Source organism: Stegostoma tigrinum, chromosome 28 (genome assembly GCF_030684315.1).
Source record: "Stegostoma tigrinum isolate sSteTig4 chromosome 28, sSteTig4.hap1, whole genome shotgun sequence".
In the NCBI taxonomy this organism is placed as follows: Eukaryota; Metazoa; Chordata; class Chondrichthyes; order Orectolobiformes; family Stegostomatidae; genus Stegostoma; species Stegostoma tigrinum.
The window spans coordinates 15,605,140-15,620,407 of NC_081381.1; the positions used below are offsets into that span (position 1 = coordinate 15,605,140).

Genomic DNA, 15,268 nt, shown 5'->3' on the forward strand with positions numbered 1-15,268 from the left:
TGCCCCAGCAGCTGGAAGAAAACAAAAAAGGCAACATCTGATTGATTCATTTGGAGTTTGGTAGTTGAGACAACATGAATGAACACTGGGAAGAGAGAATGTTTTAACTGAACGGCAAGGAATTCAGGCTTCATTCAAGTATTTACTCCTGGCCCCAAAACAAATAAAAACTTCGCAGCTACCAATAGGCGAACGTACTCCTTTCTGGTTCAGGTACGGCATCAGGAACTAGCTCCAATCTGTGTCAATAATGAAGAGGTTGTGGCTTGTTGTCATGTTCACACAATGTATCCACTCACCAACAACAGGAACTGGGAACACGAAGGTAACAGTTCTGGAAGAATTGCAGTGTAAGCATTCACAATTGAGTAACAATCCATGCAACTGTTCAAAAATTAATGCTTATTGTGGGGGGTACGTGGGAGAGGTGTTGCATTTAACATTTAATTCAGAAGTATGTTGTGCAAAAATAAACGAAAACTGCGGGTTTAATTTAGCAGAAGTTGATAATGTGTAAAAATCTTCACTTAGAGGATTATAATGAAAGACTATGTGTATGTGTCTATTAGAATGCATTGTACTTTGTGGAATGTAACTTTTTATCCCCTCGCCACGCCGTGTGTAATTGTGTGTGAGGGCTAGAATAGAGGAAAGGTTCTGTCATACTGCGAAATCGTTCTCCTTCAGGCGTCCGCACAGCAGCAACTGGATTTTCGCTGTCTCACCGCCAGCAAACTGCAACAGAGCTCCTACCACAGGCAACTTCCTCTTCTGCTCTTTTATTCCTCACCGTAACTAAACGGGTCTGTTTAATATATTTCTGCAGCGTCGACTCTTTATCAGTGATTTTTTTTCTTACAAAAGATTCGTGCAAATTTTCATTTTAAGACTCTTCCTGGTCTCCAGTGACTGCTCAACGTCAGGGTTTTTTCTCCTCCCCTCAACACATTTTACCTGAAGGGACCTTGTTAAAGGTAAAGTTCTCTTCTGCTCCCAATGCCAAACTTAAACGGCTGCTGTTTGGACAAAAAAAGAGACAAAATGCTGCAGTTAAGCCTGGTTATAAACAGGAGAGTGCAGCATTATTGCCTTGACATGTTCCTTTTTAACTATTATAATTGCTCCAGCTGTAGAGGGCACCTCTGCCCTCCAGTGGTGATAGTTGCAGCTCGTTTCTTTTTTTTTTATTTCGGCCAAACCAAAAATAAAAGTCAACCTCCAGCTCTCTCGCTGGTGGCCCGCCCCTTTAAGAGAGGCTGGTTGATATTGTAGGGCTCCAGTCATTGCAGACAGTGGGACCTGCTTCCCCTGGTCTGAAGGAGAAAAGTTAGCAGAGCGCTTGTTGCCTGAGCTGGCGGTAACTGTGCAGATTTGGTCACATCTAGCCTGAAAGCTGCGCATGGTGAAGATGCCTTAAGGGGAATGTGTAAGTACCGTTATTCTCTGGGACACCTTAAAATGCTTTTATTGCAAATGACCTTCAAAGGATCGCACTGCCTGAAAACCAATTCCCTACTTGTACAGTGTGTATGCAGACGTTCATGTAAGATTATTCTTTTCTAAAAATTCTTTTTTAATGTTGTCACTCGTTCTTTGTAATATTCGGGTTAAATTTTGCCATTGGCAGTGGTATCTGCGATAATATTCAACTGTTGTTAATACTGCATCTCGAAAATCCTTCAGCTATATTCAACGTACAACTTTGCAGCAACGCAGCCCTCTTAATCCATTTATAACAGTTTTTTTTAACCTCCCCACTGCCCCTGATGTTTCGCTTAACCTTAACACGGTTTTAGCTTCCGATGCAATTAGCTAGCATTAAAAATCAAAGATTGGTACGCTTTCTATTTTAGGGGTTTGTTTCGGAGTGTTCAGCTGAACAATTGAGGTAGGGATTGTAATAGGGACTGGGGGCTGATGCCCTTGTTTTTTTTCTTAATCAGGGTCCCCTGTCGATGTACAAAGTTTCAGATTCAAGGAAACCTCAAGTATCGATTCGAAGGTGGATCTCCATTATCGAGCTTCTTAATTTTGCATTTTGAGCAAAGTCTTTTCTTTAAATTGCCATTGATTAAACAATCTCTAATGTCAGCACATGAAGTAAAAAGGATGGCTCTAAATGCTTTGGTGCAGAGTTGACCTCTTGTTGCTCTGTGTAAACTGGGTATTTTGAAGTTACAAAGTTTCCATTCTTTGTGTGTGTGTGTGTGTCAGCATGTCTGTGCACATATGGTCATACTCTATAAAGGCTTTAGAGAAGTCACGGTGGGTATTGTACCATCTCAGGGTCACAGCAGACAATGGCCTCTTTAGTTAGAAGTATGTATGCCTACTGTGGGTTTGACACGTTTGTGTAATGCCCACTCTGAGACCCAGCCCCATTTATGGACTTACAGCCCCAGCAAGGTTCGGAGTCAAAGTTACTTGGTTAATTCTGCACAGTGTTCTAGTGTCTTTCAAACGTGTGCAGTTGTGTGTCTTCCACCTTTTTTACAATTTTAAAAATAACTTTTCAGTGGAGAATATAGGGAGAAAATGTCTACAAATGCATTGAGAACATTAACTGTTATCAGCATAGTGTAGGTGTGAAAGATATTGCAATATTTTCAAGTGGTCAATGGGTGACTGCGCTCTGGAAAGCATGTATTCCAGCGGTTGTGCAGAGAGGGCCCCCTTTGGTTTTACCAAACTCTCAAATGCTAGATTCAAAATTTATTTTTCAACATTAAATAGGTCATCTCCACCCCAGATGGTTTGAAGTGCATTTTTGCTGTCCAACATCTTCACAGGATGTTAGAGATGTCGAGGGACTCTTAAACAGAACAAGATCTCTGATTTTTAAAAAAACCAAAAGAACTGCAGATGCTGGAAATTAGAAACAAAAACAGAAGTTGTTGGAAAAGCTCAGCAGGTCTGGCAGCATCTGTGGAGAGAAGTCAGAGTTAACGCAGCAGGTCTGAGGAAGGCTTGCCAGACCTGTAAAGTTGATGAGATCTGTTTTGTTGCTGTGCTAGTCTGTGGGTGCACAGCATTCTTCGTGCCATCACTAACCTTGGATTGGTACTTTTTTTTTTGGAGGTACTGTGTCTAAATGCTGGAGTGCTGCAGCAGATGGCACAGTGGCACCTTGCCACTCCCAAACTCTCAACATAATGGATCATGGCACGTCTTGGAGGACAACAGAATTTAATGCATTTTTGTTGTACTGTGAAAAGGAGTTGCTGAAATGGTTTGGAAGAAAGGGTGGGTCGAGCATCTCAATGTTGCCAATGTTGCTGTTTTAAAACGAGCCCATCCTCCAGCAGAAGTGGCCTCAAGTGTCATGTGGTTCCTTTTCTGAAGTTGACCTTGTGACACCATTCGATATTGAGTGGCAATTCTTAGTGCTGTGGGGGGAGAGGGGGAATTCCCCGGTGGGGGGGGGGGTGGGGAATACAGCTGAGAAGGCAGTTGCACCTTGGCCACCCCACTGCCTGTTCTTGACCAGAGCAATCACGCTGCATTATCCTTGGATGCAGGTCTATAAAGCCGGGGAAAATGAAGGCAGAGAAAATCCCTGTCATTATGGAAATCTATCAAGTGTGGGGAATTTATCCTAATTTGCCCACTTAAAGTGTAAGGGGGTACTCGGGATCAATTTGCAATTTGTTATATCGAGACATTTCATTTCAGGTATCCATCTAAAAACAAAAGAACTGGTTTTGTTAGTGTGAAGAGTGGCAACCAGAGACATTTTAAACATTTATGTCCTATTTTTTTCAAAATTGTGTGATGGGAAATGATTGTTGTGTCGAAGGAAGGTCAGTAATGCTGCATGAAGATGATGCCTTTGAGCTTCCGATCTTCAAGCAGCCTTGACCTTGCTGAGCACTTTTTATAAAAACAATTGATACCTTTTTACATTCTAACAAATGGAAATGATTCTCAATCCTTATTGTAATCAAGCGGGTAAAAAAGACAGTGACTTTTAAAAATAAACTGCCCGATCTTAAAAGCAAGATCCAAAAGATGAACATTTTAGAATCAGTCTCTGCGAAGTTCCACTTCCTCAATTTTTTTCAATGCATTAATGATTTATAAAGGAAAATAAAAGGTAACCATTTTTGAAATTTATTTTAAAATCCATGCCAATGTTGCACTTTATACAATGAATTGCCTTAGTTTACGTTTAATGTGCTAGTAAATCGTTTAATACGGTTGGAAGAGTACAGGTGCCCCTTTGTAAGTAATAGATTTCATCTGCAGAAGTAGGTCCCAAACATGTGCTGTGGCCATGTCACCTTTTGGCCTACAGTAGGTCATCCTCCACCTTAGATCTCCTATGATGTTAATATACAGGGTGTATACCGCAATCTAGCGTCCAGCAGATGTAATCTGTGACAGTGGAATATCGATGTTTGTGGCGCTTTTTGATTTGTTGCTAAAGCAGCCTGCTCCCTAAATGGGCCAGCAACGCCTGGTAAAGTTGTAGTGAGAGACTTGGCTCGCTGAGAAGAGACCATGCACAAGGTGAGACAGATTGAATATGCCGTGTGACCTTTATTTTTCAAGAAAGCTTTATGATGAAAAGGAAGTGTAGCTCAGAATTTACTGTAACTGACACCCTCAGCATGCACCTTTCCGAAAGACCTCAATTTGTTATACCTTGTTAATATCCCTTGAAGGGGGGAGAGTGCACTACACTTATACTATTTGTTTTGTAATATTGTATTTTGTCACACAGCCGTGGTCCAGTATTAAGTGATTAATAGGTGCATGCAATTCTGGACAATTAACTGAATCTCTCCAAATGCTTACACCTATTTCATTGGAGAAATTACGTGCACAAGGAAAGCTTTCAGTTGTTTGGTTAACATGTTGCAGGACATCAGGAGTCACAGGAAAGTGTGTGCTGCAGTCTGGAAGAGGATGGTGACCAGGAGCACCACTGCATGCTGCATTGACAGTTTTTCTTTGGAAATGCAGCAAAGTCGAGAGCTGGCTGAGGGGGGAGGGAGGGAGGTGCGTGTTCATGGTATCTGACTGCAAAGCAGCATTGGCTTATGCTGCAGAGGAGCCTGTGCAGGGTTTTGCATTCCCAAATTTGGAGCCACAATGCAGAAACAGGAAAGGAAGGCAGATACATCATACATTTTCTTTTCTTCAAAAACCATGCATGCTCTGTTTCAATGATGTAAGTGGGCTGCAGTTTTGCAGATGCAGTGGTAGAAAATATGTTGAGTGCTGTCTGTTCAATTGAGATTAGATTACTTGAAGTCAGTTGCCCACCTTTTAGTTCTGAATGTAATTAAGTATAAGGACAATTATTTTGTGCAATGCGACTGTATCCTTAAAGGCGCTGCGTAAATCCCTTTTCAAGGAGACCTGACTGGATTGCAAGCCTTGCCAAGTTACTGTAATTCCCATATTCAGCTTTGGAAGGGGTTGTCATTGGGAAGCAGGGAAGGGTTTGTTGAAGATGGTGTTCTGTTTTGTGCATTACCCTCTGAGTGAAACAATCTCTCCACCTGATCTAGGCAGTGTTGTAGGCACAGATCAGGAGCCTTGAAATGTAATACTGTGCTGGCGTCCACATATGGCTGTTTGTATTGGTGAGTTCTAGTACTCCAGTGATGTGACTCGGCAAACGGACTTCATTACTTGTGTTAGGATGAGCAATTGGACTGATGTCAAAACTGGCCCATTTTGTACATACAGTGGAAAATAGTCAGGGTGTGTGTTTTGCCTTGAGTTTTGACTTGCAACAGAAGCCCTGTAAGCTAAATGGCTGTGGCAAAACCTTTTCATTTTCTCTGTGTATTTAACTTGAGCAAGATAGATATGGGGAGGTGTTGGTGTAGTGATCATATCATGAATAATCCCAGGCTAACGATCAGGGGATGTGGATTCATCATCTGGCATGGTGGGGATTTGAAGTTTTGAATCTGATATAACATCTGGAATTGAAAAATTAGTCTGTTGGGCACATATTCAGTACTGATTGTCAGTAACCAATTGGACTCAGTGAAATAACAAAGTCTGAAGCTGGATGAACACAGCAGGCCAAGTAGCATCTCGGGAGCACAAAAGCTGACGTTTCGGGCCTAGACCCTTCATCAGAGAGCTCTCTGAAGGGTCTAGGCCCAAAACATCAGCTTTTGTGCTCCTGAGATGCTGCTTGGCCTGCTGTGTTCATCCAGCTTCAGACTTTGTTATCTTGGATTCTCCAGCACCTGCAGTTCCCATTATCTCTGGACTCACTGAAGCTCTTTTTGGGAAGCAAATCTGCCATCTTTGTCTGGACTATCCAGAGAAATGTGGTTTATTCTTAACTGCCCTCTGGGGCAGGGCAATCAATGTTGGACCAGCCAGTGATGCTGACTATCATAAGGTAAGAGTTACAAAGGCGATGAAAACGAGCAGCAAGAAGTTACCGTGGTGATATGCAAAGCACTTGGAACCTTTCCTGACAGATTCAGGAAAGGTCAGTGTGCCACTTCTCCTCCTGAGTTGGAGATTTGGAGGCCAGCATCAATGGATTCATTTGTAATGGGGACGATAAACTGATATGATGTGAGAGCATTAGACGAAAAGGAACAGAACCAGGAGTTGAAATAAAGACAAGAAAGTGCTGGAGAAACTCAGCAGATGTCGCAGCATCTATGGAGAGAGTAACCATGTTAATGTTAAGTCTGATGTGACTCCTGTTCAGAGCGGTTGAATTTTGACTTGACAGATGCTGCGAGATCCACTTGGTTTCACCAGTCTTTTTGTTTTTCTTTCAGATTACCACCATCAGCAGTATTTGGCTTTATTTTTGTTTGGCATCAGGAGTAGGCTTTTTGACCCTACCAAACCTTCACCACTCAGCAAGATCATGACTCACCCTCTGCCTTAACTCCACTTTCCCATATCCTTTAATCCCTTCAGAGACCAAAGATCTATTGACATGCGTCTTGACTTTACAAGTTGGCGTCTCCGCAGCTCGGGAACGGTGAATGGCGAAGATGAACAATTCTGTAGGTGGAGAAGTTCCTCATTTCAGTCCTAAATCAAATCAAATTAACAGCTGATTCTTAATTTAGAGACCTACGTTGTATCCTCAATCCTTCAGCTGGTGAAAACATTTCCTCCATATCTATCCTGTCCAGACACTTAGATGAAGTGATATGCTTCAATTCAATAAACTCTCATTCTTCTAAATCCCAGCAAATTAAAGACAGCTTAATCTCTCCTCCTAGGGTCAATCCCATTTTGGTTGTCGCCTTGCTTCTCTGTGGGAGCGTTGATGGCTAGTACAGAGAAGTCATGTCTCCCGCATGACCCCATTTTGCAGATTTCGCTCTCAAAGGAAGGATGTGAGTATTCAGTGCATGTAGAAAGGGGCCCAGTCATTTGACAGTGATGCAGCAACATTGATGAGCAAAGATGTGAATGGTCGCTGCTGTTGCTGTTCCCCCTTGTTTGTTAGGTGAAGGACTTACATAATACTTTTAGTCTAAGGTTACATATTAGGAAGCTTGCTTTGCAGCCTGGGCATCCTGACAAAGAAATAGTCCATTTCCATGCATGTGACAAGAGCACTGGTGTACTTTGATATCTAAAGGACAAGTACAGTACGGTTCAGAACAAGGTGACTATATAAGATAGCTTTCAAAATTGACCGAACCATCTCCCCAAATTAAATAAGCAACAAAAGTTGAAAGTGTTCAAGAAAACTTTCTTAAATTATTTATAATGTTTGGAATGTGCGTCAGTACAGACCAGTCTGACCCCAGAGATAAGTCCAGGATAAAGTGTAAGGTCGCTGATTAATGAATTCCATTGTGGACACAATTTGCAAAGTCAACAAATTGTGTGTTTTTGCTGGCCTTGTTCTGTTACAAGCGTATTTTGTTACAATTTACAGTTTTTCTCTATTTTGTCCATAAAAGATTGTAAAATCTATCTCGTGTCTGACTCTGTGTGGGATCAGAGAGAATATGAATAGTGTGAGATCTATAGGAAGAAAGGGAGAACAAGACCGGCAGAGAGAGTGTGGAGCAGTGAGAAACCAATAAAGACTAAGACAGACATATGCAAGGGACGTTGTAAGAGACGTAGGGGGTGGGGACACAAAAATGCATATGGAGGAGAAATAGAGCAGAGAAGTAACTTACATCGCACCTTTCATAACATGAACCAAACTAGGTTTTTTTAAATATAGCCATTTTGTAATATTGGGAACGCGGCAGCCAAATTGTGTACAGCAAAATGCCTTAAAGAGCACATAGTCACGATCATTTCTTTTCCTACCATTGGTCTAGTGGTAAAGGTTAGAGAGGACACCAGGGATAACTTCCTTACCTTTTTTCAGAACAGTACCATGAGATCTTTTGCATCACCCAAGAGGGATGTTGCATTGCTTCTGAAAATCACCTGAACTCGGGGAGACGTACCAAGAGTTGTTTTTTTTTGTGTGTGTTAGAGAGGAGAGAGACTGTAATAGTTCTGTAGAAGGAATACTTGGAGAAAAGTGCTTTTTAAAAAAAGAGTGAATCAGACCATGAAGCTTAGAAAACCAACAGAAAATGGTGTGAAAGAGAGTGGTATTCAAGCAGAGACAGTTAGAGAGGAAGAGTGACACAATTTTTTTTTTGAGAAAAGGTCCCCTGCTAACCTGTGCTGCAGTCATCTATTCGTTCCAAAACTGGGCTGATACACCATGCAGACAATAGCGGGCAGCATTTGCTAGTTAAACAGTTTACTGTTTACATCCTGTCACATTTCCAACATCTCACCTTAGCACAGCCTCGAACCCATTTAAGTTGAGTGCGTATTGAATTAATAATTCAAACATCTCCTTTTCGAATAGCTTTTGTGTCACTTCAGGTTCTATTTTCATTGGGGTAAATATTGTTTATGAAACAAATTCTACTGTAATACAATTACTAGCTCACTCTGGGTAGTTTTTGGAGCTTTTATTCGTCTCAAAGTAACAGCTATGGCTGAAATCAGGAATATCATTCCACATTTATTTGCTGCAAGACAGTAACGTCAGGAATTGCTAGATGTAGAATAGTACGGATCAGTCTTTTTAATGAGGCATCTTTCTCCCAGAATCTCAACACCATGCCATAAAGTCAGCTGTTGAGAATGATGCAACCTCTTCCCCCCCCCCCCCCCCCCCCCCGCCCCCACCGAAACTGGACAAAAATGACATTTGTTTTTCTCCACAGGGCACTCTAACTCGATAAGATTGCCCACCCATGGGTAGGTTCTGCCCTATATATGGTGCGATGCTATTGCAAAATCTGTTCAGGAAGTCATTGTGAAATGCTCCTGGTAGCTCCTGTGTCACAGAAAGCCTGCTTTGTATTCCTTTGCACTGACTCTGTGTTGAAAACTTGCGAACGTGCACGTTAGTTATAAAATTCTTCCTTGTGGCTTCATTCCCAGCCAAGGATAGGTACAGTAATTAACAGCGGGATTAACCCACTTTACTGGCCTCTTTGGGAAAGATTACAATCAATTTGTGACTGAGTAGCTCAGTACTAACATGTCGTTAATTTTCTCCCACAATACAATGTGGATTTTGAAGATATGGAGCTTTCGAGACCAAGATCACTATGGAAGTAAGTGGGTTTTTTTCTCTTTTGTTTTGGGGATAGGACTGCCCTTTATCTAATTTTTTTTGAGGAACTGGTCACTATCTGGTATAAGACGGCTTTGTGAACAGTATTATGTGCCTTTTTTAGACTTAGCAGAGTGAAGTTATGCCTGGGCCCATTCCTGCCCATGTCTGCAGAGGCCTCAAACCAACTGAGGTGCAGAAATTAAAAGTTAGCCTTCATCTTCCACTGACACCATCCCTCCTGGTCAATTCTTAATTGCAGTTTGGCTTTCTCCATTCTTGAATTGTGATGAACCTCTGTAAGTGACATATCCTCCCTGTGTAACAGTGTGTGCTGCATTTTTTACCTTGGGTTCCATTCAGTAGGATCCTGGCTGTCTGTTTTTTGAGTTTAACTCCAATAAGCATCAACTCTTATCAACCCAGAATCTGCCCAACTCGGCCTGAGCATGCTCAATGACTGGGCCTCTGCTGCTTCTGTGGAAGAGAGCTCCAAAGATTAGTGACTGACCAAGAGAATAAATTCCTCCTCATTTCTGTCAAGATTTCTTGTTTCAAGACTGTGATCCCCAGTTTCAGATTTCCCCCATAAAAGGAAATGTTCTTTCAGTGGCCCTCAAGTGTTGCAGTAAGATTACCTCCTATTCTTCTAAACTCCATTGTGTGTCAGCCCAACACGTTCTCAAGATAACCCTTCCCATCCCAGGAATTGGCCAAGTGAACCTTTTCTGAGCTGCTGCCAAATTAAGTCTGCCCTCCTTTTTAAAATGAGGAGACCATAACTGCAGGCACGGTCTCACTGTGTTTCTTTATAGAAGTGTGAACATTCAGCAAAGCTGGGGTGGGCTATAGTGAAGGGGAGGTGTTGAAATCTTGATTTCTCATCTGTTTTCACTCAGGAAAAGGAGAATATTGTAGAGGAGAAGACTGAACTACGGGCTTCTAGAATTGAAAGGATTGAGGTTAGTAAGGAGGAGGTGTTATCAATTCTACAAGGTGTGAAGGTAGATAAATCCCCTGGGCCGGATGGCATTTTACTGAGGATTCTCTGGGAGGCTAGGGAGGAGATGGCAGAGCCTTTGGCCTTGATTTTTGAGTCATCATTGTCGACTGGTTTAGTACCAGAGGACTGGAGGATTGCAGATGTTGTGCCCTTGTTCAAGAAGGGCAATAGACATGACCCAGGTAATTATAGACCAGTGAGCCTTACGTCTGTTGCAGGAAAAGTTTTTTGGAAAGGATTGTAAGATTTATAATCATCTAGCAAGCAACAATTTGATTGGAGATAGTCAGCATGGATTCGTCAAGGGGAGGTCATGTCTCTCAAACCTCATTGGGTTTTTGAAGAAGGTGACCAAGCATGTGGATGAGGGTATAGCAGTTGACATGGTGTACATGGACTTCAGTAAAGCCTTTGATAAGGTTCCACATGGTAGGTTATTGGAGAAAATACAGAGGCATGGGATTGAGGGAGTTTTAGCAGTTTGGATTAGAAACTGGCCTTCTGTAAGAAGGCAACGAGTGGTGGTTGATGGAAAATATTCAGCCTGGAGTCCGATTACTCGTGGTGTGCCTCAAGGATCTGTTTTAAGACCACTGCTGTTTGTCATTTTTATAAATGACTTGGATGCAGGCATAGGTGGATGGGTTAGTAAGTTTGCAGATGACACTAAAGTCGGTGGAGTAGTGGACAGTGTGGAAGAATGTTGCAGGCTGCAGGGAGACTTGGATAAACTGCAGAATTGGGCTGAAAGGACGCAAATGGCATTTAATACGGATAAATGTGAGGTGATTCACTTTGGGAGGAATAATAGGAAGGCAGAATACCGGATCAATGGAAAGATTCTTGGTAGTGTAGATGTGCAGAGGGATCTTGGTGTCCATGTACATAGATCCCTGAAAGTTGCCACCCAGGTTGATAGTGCTGTTAAGAAGGCTTATGGTGTGTTCAGTCTTATTGATAGAGGGATTGAGTTCCGGCGCTGTGATGTCATGCTGCAACTGTACAAAACACTAGTGCGGCCTCACTTGGAATATTGCGTGCAGCCCTGGTCGTCCCGTTACAGGAAGGAATTGGAAGCATTGGAAAAGTTGCAGAGGAGATTTACCAGGATGTTGCCTGGTCTGGAGCAAAGGCCCTATGAAGAAAGGCTGAGGGACTTGGGTCTGTTCTCATTGGAAAGAAGAAGGCGAAGAGGGGTTTTAATAGAGACATATAAGATGATCAGAGGATTAGATAGGGTGGATGATGAAGAGGATGATGACATCAGCTTGTACAAGGGGGCATAGCTACAAATTGAGGGGTGATAGATTTAAGACAGATGTCAGGGCAGTTTCTTTACTCAGAGTGGTAAGGGCATGGAACGCCCTGCCTGCCAATGTAGTTAACTCAGCTACATGAGGGGCATTTAAACAGTCCTTGGATAAGCATATGGATAATGATGGGATAGTGCAGGGGGAGGGGCTTAGATTAGTGCACAGGTTGGCACAACATTGAGGACCGAAGGGCCTGTTCTGCGCTGTATTGTTCTATGCTCTAAATCTCCATCTTGTGTTTCTGTTGTGGCTTAACCCCTTATTATTAATAATGATTATTAATAAAGCGTTCAGTTTGTGGATAAGCACTGCACTGTGATCTTGGGTGTAGCATTAGCTGAATGGCTGGTTATTTTTCCTTTGGGGGTGGGGGTGAAGTTGAGGGAAGAATGTTAGCCAATAAGATGTCTTTGCTCTGCTACAAAATAAAATCCCACGTTACTGAGGTAGGGAGTCGGAGGTTATCGGAAACAGATAGGAATGTGGAGTTGAGGCCACAATTGGATCATTGAATCACTGAAGTTCTACAGTGCAGAAAGAGGCCATTCAGCCCATCCTGTTGTGATCTTATTGAACGGGCTACTTGTGCTCCTAATTTGTGTGTTTGTGTATTTGACTTCCAGCTGAGTAGGTGGACAAGACGTGGTTGTAAATTTTGAGATGATCTCGTAGCACTCCTGCAGACCTGCACCGAAACTTTAGCATGTAGCAGAGTCCCCGTCTGACTCACAGGCAAAATCTAACTAAGCAAGCACATTCTATTAACATAACGTTCCGGGGTGCTGCTATAAAAAGGCATCCCTGCAAAATTTCAACTCAGTTGAACAGGCTGCAGAGAAGAATACAATATAGGAGGAGAGATTTGACCCATTCTGCATGCATTGGCTCTTTGAATGAACACCTAAAAACTGCAGGAGTGTGATAAGTTGGAAGGAAACTACTTAAATCTCTACCTTTTTTTTGTTGTTTTAAAAGTCGGTGCAAGAAAATGGAGAAGCAGTTGGCAGTTTTCACTTGTTCTGAACTCCAATTTGCCGACCGATTAAAATTCGAGCTGGAAGGTTCTGCATCCTTTTTGGGTTTTTTGAAAGCCGCAGTTGTGAGGAAGCAGAAATCTTGAGGCATGAGTTTCTGACAATTGATAAATAAATAGAACAGTAAACCCCAAAGGAGGCATTCAGGACATGATGTGCACAATGTTGAAATGGACCCAGTTCCCCACAGTTACAGAAATTTTCAAAATGTTTCCTTTTTTCAGTATTTATTCAATTCCTCTTTAGAATTGTTTTTTTTATTCACTCATGGCATGTGGGGTCACTGGGTAGGCCAGCATTTATTGCCTACAGGGCAGCTAGGAGACCGAACATTACTATGGGCCTGGAGTCACGCATAGTCCAGATTCAGGGAGATTTGCTTCTCCAAATAACATTTATGAACCAAATGGATTTTCATGACTATCGGCTGGCTTTGTTTAAAAAGAAACCACACTGTGTTTTATTCCTGAGATAGTAGGAACTGCAGATGCTGGAGAATCTGAGGTAACACAGTATAGAGCTGGATGAACACATCAGGCCAAGCAGCATCAGAGGAGCAGGAAAGCTGACGTTTTGGGCCTGGACCCTTCTTCAGAAATGGTGTTCATTTTGAAGATTACTGTAACGGTGGGGAACTGGGTCCATTTCACCATTGTGCACATCATGTCCCGAATGCCCGCTTTGGGATTTATTGTTCTATTTATTCCTGAATTCAGATTTTGCCACCTGCCGTGATGGGATTTGAACAGACATCCCCAGAACATTAACCCGGGGTTCTATTGATTTTGCTAGTGACTTCACCACGGCCTCGCCCCTACGCATTAGAATTGAATCTACTCCCAGAAACGTTTCACAGCTGTGATCAGAGATAATGGGAACTGCAGATGCTGGAGAATCCAAGATAACAAAGTGTGGAGCTGGATGAACACAGCAGGCCAAGCAGCATCTCAGGAGCACAAAAGCTGACGTTTTGGGCCTAGACCCTTCATCAGAGAGGGGGATGGGCTGAGGGTTCTGGAATAAATAGGGAGAGAGGGGGAGGCAGGCCAAAGATGGATAGAGGAGAAGATAGGTAGAGAGGAGTTACATGGAGTTCAAAGCCATTATGTGAAAAAGACTCTCCCTTTGCGTAGTACATTTCATTACCACCATGTGTGCTAAAGCGTTTTCGACCTAGTGTACATTGTTTTATTATGTAGGAATTGCAGCCACCCAAAATGTGCACGGCAAACTCCCACAAACATTTAGCTTTTGTGTTGTGATTTGGGAGATAAGTAATGGTGAGGACATCACTTCAACATGGTGGCAGCTTCGAAAGAGACAGAACCTCTGTGTCACATATTGTTTGAAAGACAGCGCCTCCCCACACAGTCAAGCTCCCTCAGTAATGCACTGGAAGGCCAGCTGCAGTCTGTTGTTTGGTTCTTTTCGTCTGCGACCTGAACCCACAGCTTTCTGGCTGTGAGGTGCATTATTTCAAATCTGCCTTACAATTGAAGCCCTTTCTCATTGAATTTGCCCTTGTGGCCTGCAAGCTGAGTGCGCGATGCTGGGATGTTGACCTTCGTTAAGTGTTGAAATTGTCAGTGGGGCATCTTTAAATCTTTCTGCATTGTAATAAAGTCTCATGTGAATTTTGCTTCCTCCTATCTGCAAGACGCAAGATGAGCTGCACTGAATGAGCTTAGTTGACTTGGGCACAGTGGAGTTACTGTTACTCTTGAGTTTTGAATCTGACAACTGTCCACTTGTTTTGTAGGTAGTTTAAGCACTAGCAACCCATGCCTAAATATCTTGTTCACTTAATTGTTCATTGAAAAGCACGTGTATGAAAGTGGACGGTTCTGTAGCTCAGTGGTCAGCCCTCCTGCCTCACAGCCCCAGGGACCTGTGTTTGATTCCACCTTTGGGTGACTGTCTGTGTGGGTTTCCTCCAGGTGCTCCGGTTTCCTCCCACTTTCCAAAGATGTGCAGCCTAGGTGGATGGGCCATGGGAAATGCAGGGTTACTGGGATAGGATAGAGGGCTAGGATGTTCTTCAATGTGGAAGCAGGCCCCATTGTAGGGATTCTATTCCAGAAAAAAAATTCACAGGTCCAAAGGGAAGTTAATGAATGGTAAAGAACATTTTTCTCTCTTAAAGATCTCCATCTGAGGGAGGGTAGATGATTGAGAAGTTTTTTTAAAATCCTGATATTACAACAGCAGTTGATATACTTTTGAAGATAAAGGGGAAGGAACCAAACAGTATTGATAAGCAGGCTATTAGTGTAGATACCGATTGGTGTGGGTTAACCGGATCAAATGGACTTTGTTAACTGCAGAC

General features: G+C 42.6%; 1 protein-coding gene across 1 annotated transcript in view; it reads left to right on the forward strand.

The window, feature by feature from the left end:
• Positions 1-1,325: 1,325 nt before the first annotated feature.
• The window catches only part of gpr157 (G protein-coupled receptor 157), a 161,064-nt gene continuing 147,121 nt past the window's right edge, over positions 1,326-15,268 (forward strand). The window contains exon 1 of the mRNA XM_059638026.1: positions 1,326-1,426. The gene's annotated coding sequence lies outside the window, so the exon portion shown is untranslated. The remainder of the gene's footprint in view (positions 1,427-15,268) is intronic.